The sequence below is a fragment of the Triticum aestivum genome, chromosome 1D (assembly GCF_018294505.1).
Source record: "Triticum aestivum cultivar Chinese Spring chromosome 1D, IWGSC CS RefSeq v2.1, whole genome shotgun sequence".
Classification (NCBI taxonomy): domain Eukaryota; kingdom Viridiplantae; phylum Streptophyta; class Magnoliopsida; order Poales; family Poaceae; genus Triticum; species Triticum aestivum.
Genome location: NC_057796.1, coordinates 494,803,806 through 494,808,409, shown reverse-complemented (window position 1 = coordinate 494,808,409; position 4,604 = coordinate 494,803,806). Strand labels below are relative to the sequence as shown.

General features: G+C 46.7%; 1 pseudogene; it reads right to left on the bottom strand.

Annotated features, from left to right (window-relative positions):
* Window positions 1-306: 306 nt before the first annotated feature.
* On the bottom strand, window positions 307-1,623 carry LOC123161680 (pentatricopeptide repeat-containing protein At1g11290, chloroplastic-like; annotated as a pseudogene).
* Between the last annotated feature and the right edge of the window lie 2,981 nt (window positions 1,624-4,604).

Sequence of the window (4,604 nt, the reverse complement as noted above, 5' to 3'; positions counted from 1 at the left end):
CTCACCGGCGTTGTCGCTGCCGCTGCAACGGAAAAGGAGAAGCAGAAGGAGAAGGAGAGCTGCGCGCAGAGTCCCTTTTTCCCCCGCCGGGTTATTCTGTAAAAACCGTGTACAAACTCTCGCCCTCTCGGCTGTTGTTCAATACAAAACGAAAATTCAGGTGGGGGGCTTTTGCCCCCCCCCCCCCCCCCCCCCTCCCTGGTGACCTTAAAAAAAAATTGCTTACAAGAACAAGGTCAAACGTGGCTGATCAGTGCATGCATGGAGTTCCTATGTTAGGAGTGCTTATTTTGTTTTAGATAGAGGTCAGGCTGAGGGCTGAGGGCTTCCTCTCACCGCCACTCGAATAAAGGGTGTGATGAACTTACTATATTGTATTCGATGAATATCTTCCATGATTATTTCTCGTCCTGTCACTAGAGATATAAACTTAGTTGCATTGTGACAGTCATTTAAACTCGGAGGTTCTTCTTTATTTGAATTGTTGTACCATGAGTTGTATGAATGATCACATGTGTAATTGCAAGCTTCTCGGTGTGCGTGTTGGGCAACTGTGCCTTGACATCATCTTCTACATCATGCATCGGATCAGTTCTCACCCTTTAGAGGCCTTTCTTCTCCATAGCAGTTCTAAGTTCTCACCCTTGCAACATCCTTCCACATTGAAGTTTTTGCATAAATCTTAGCTAGGAGGACATGAAACACACCCTCTTTTGGCCATAGCTCAAAGATCCTCTGCGCCGATTCTTCTGCCAATTCCACATTCTTGTGCAAGTTGCAAGCGAGTAGCATTGCACCATAAACACAAATGCCAGGGTCCGTAAGCATCTTTTGGATAAAAGACCATGCTTCATCTAGCTTCCCAGCTGAGCTAAAAAGATCCACCATGGTACCATAGTGCTCCATCCCAGGTTCAAGCCCCTAGCCCTCCTTCATGCTTGTAAAATTTCTATGTCCTTCATCAACCAAACCAGCATGACTGCATGCTGAGAGGACCAAGAGGAATGTTGTCTCGTTGGGTACCCTGCCAGAAATTTTATCTCTTCAAACAGCTCAACTGCTCCCTTGCCAAAACCATGTGAGCCGTACCCATGGACCATAGCATTCCATGTGATAACATGTCCCTCCATTGCTGACTCGAAGAGACTCCTGGCTATACTGACACGGCCACATTTTGCGTACATGTGAATAAGGTGCATCCTGGCAGAGTATCCATGTATCCATCTTGCAGAACTGCAGTGGATCTGAAATGTCGGCAATTGCAGCGATGACACTGACAAGAGTGAACGAACATTTAACAGCTGCATCCTAGTAAAGAGCCTCACCGGGTGATCCGGCATTCCATTCTGCGTGCACCCGAGGATCATGGCATTCCAGGAGATCCGCCGTATCTTGTAGCGCAACTCATCGAAAACCTGGGCAGCAAGATTGGTCCTCTTGCACTTGGAGTAGATGGCACCGGAAACATTCGACTCCAATCCAATCCTCACAACTAGCTCATGCACATGCCAAGTTGGAGGCGAGACAGTCCCGGACAGGCATAAGGTCGAACACCCTGCGCGCGTCGCCGGACGGCAGCACTTGGCGTACAAGTTCGCCAGCGCCATGGCTGCGAGGGCCTCCGCCCCGGGGCTCCGCGCGGCCGTCCGCACAGAGCTTGAGGAGCGAGGGAAGTGAAGGTTCGGATCGGAGGCGTGGCCGGCCGGACGCTGACGCGGAGAAAGAGCCGGCGACCAATTCCGCGAGCGCGCCCTGCAGGTCGGGGCCAGCGTGGTGACCGGTGAGTCGGAGCGCGCTCGCGGTGGTCGGCGGCGGAGCAGAGGGCGACGAAGCCGAGCACGGCAATCCCGCGGCGTGTCCTCGACCGGGCTCCTTCTTGACCGGCGGGCGCGAGATGATCCGCCGCGGTCGCAATCCAGCGGGGTGTCCTCGACCGGGCTCCTTCTTGCCCGGCGGGCGAGAGATGATCCGCCGCGGCCGCAATCCCGCGGTGTGTCCTCGACCGGGCTCCTTCTTGCCCGGCGGGCTCCAGGTGATCCGCCGCTGCTACTCCGCGCGGACCTTCCAGCCGAGGGCTCTTCTTCCGCCTCGCCCCGGCTGCCGCTGCCGCCTCACGGAGCCACCTCGCGCAGTCGCAGGCGCGCGGCCGGGGTTGGTTCATGTGGAAGGTTGCTTGCGCGGCGGTTCTCCTCCCCGGCGCCGCGGTGCTCGCCGCGCTGAGCCGGCGCGAGGTGGTGCCCTACACCAACCGCGCCCACTGGGTGCTCTTGTCGCCGTCGAGTGAGCCCTGCTGGGCGGTCTGAAGAGGAAGCGGGGCGACATGATCCTCGGGCCGGCCGACCCCCGCAGCATGCGCGTGCGCCGCGTGGCCGCCGACATCATCCGCGGGCTGCCCCGTGCTTTCCCTCCCTCCGGTCCGACTACGACTACGAGGCGGCCGCAGACGACGGAGCACATCGGCGACATCAACTGGCATGTCACCGTGATGAGGCAGGACGCTATCAACTCCTACAGCCTGCCCGGCGGCCAGATCGTATTATACACCGGACTGCTCGACCATCTCGAGACCGACGAGTAGATTGCCGTGGTTATCGCCCACGAGGTAAGTTTTCCTAGCTACGTACTACTCCGGGCAATCCAACAATGTATCATGTATGTGTTGTTTCTGCATGTTTTGGCAAAAGTTTCGTCCCTCAAAGATTGCCGTACGTGGTCGATCGATCTATGTAGGCTGGACACGCCGTGGCACGTCATCATACTGACCTCGCCAATGTGGTGAGATCAATTCCAATACTCCACAAGCTACTGCCCTTCTCACGAAGGTACGTATATATGCATGAATGCTTCCGTGTTTATTCATCACATTTTTTTCTGCATTAACACTACTAAGTACAGTAATTAGTACTAGTAGTAGTTATGTCTAATTTCCTTCAACGGATCGGAGCACATTCTCCTTAAAAAGCGTCATTATTCTGTATGGACATGACATTAACTAATTGAAACTTGCATTGCACCAATGGGTGGTTCACCAATTCCTAGTTAAGCTGCAGACTATCCGGTCTCATGCATGTGTGTTGCCTCTCTAACATGCATGCCAGGAAAGAGTCGGAGGCCGATCTCATCGGGATGATGCTACTTGACGCACCTTGCGTCAAGTTGTCCAGCTTTCGCACAGAAGTTCGCCAGGGAGGGATGATTTGGGACGGCCCACCCACCGCTTCTGCCATCCCGGTTTTGGGAACCTGGAAGCTTCCTGAACCGGTTTCCTCCGGTTTTGGGAACTTTCTAGAAGGTTCCTGAACCGGTTTTTGCTGTCTCACTTTTTTTTCCTGTTTCTTTCTTTATTTTCTCTCCTTTTTCTGTTTCTTCTTCTTTCTTTTTTTCTTCGTTTTTATTTCAAAAAATATTCATGTTTCTTGAAAATCCTTCACATATTTATAAAAAGTTTGCATTTACAAATATTTGGGAGTTTCAAAAAATGTTTGTGTTTCCAAATATTGTTCACGTTTTCAAATTTCTTTGGTAGTTTCAGAAAATGTTCGGGTTAAAAAAAACCTTTTCTTCTTCAGTATTTTTGTTTCTTTACTTCATTTTTTTTCTTTTTCGTTGTAATTCCTTTTTCTTCTCTTTCTTGTTCTTGAGAATTTCAAATTTGGTTCAAAAATTCAAAAAGATGTTCAGAAGTTAAAAAAATGTTCCTGTTATTATCTTTTGTTCAAAAATTCAAAAAGAAATTCTCCATTTCTTATAAAAATGTTCGCATATTTAGAAAAAAAAAGTTCACCTTTCAAATATTTTCCATTTTCTATAAAAATGTTCCCGTATTCAAATTTGGTTCAGCAGTTTGGAAAACAATTTCTCTTTCAAAATTCATTCGCAATTTTGAGAAAATGTTCTTGTTTTCCAATTTTGTTCGGTAGTTTCAAAGAAGTTTTCATTTCAAAAATTGTTCGGAATTTCAAAAATGTATCTGTTTCTAATTTTATTTGGGAGTTTCAAAAAATGTTCGCAATTTTTTTGAAATGTTTACATTTTCCAATTTTGTTCAGGAGTTTCCATTTTTCCAATTTTGAAAAAATGCTCACGTATCCAAAAATAATTTGGAATTTGAAAAATGTTCATCTTCTTTTCTCGTTTTTCTGCTTATTTTCTTCTGTTCCTTTTTCAGTTTTTAAGAATATTTCACAGTCTTAAAAAATGTTCTTGATTTCATAAAAACCGTTCGTGTTTTTCTGTTCAAAAATTTTAAATTTTTTTCATTTTCATATTTTGTTCTGAGTTTGAAAAAATGTTCTTGGTTCAAAAATTGTTCATGGATTCCAAAAAAGTTCGTGTTTCCAAATTTGTGTTCAGAGTTTCAAAAAATGTTCACTTTAACAAAAATTTGTTCACATAGTAAAACATGTTCGTGATTTTCAAAAAAGTGTTCTGTTTATCAAAAATTTGTTCACATATTCAAAAAATGTTTCAAGATTTTTACTTTCCTTCTCAAATTGGAAAATTGTTCGCTTTTTTAAGAGAAACACTTTTTCAAAACAATGATCACGTTCGGAATTTGACGAAATGTTCGGATCTACATTACCTGTAGCTTCGCGGGCAAAAGT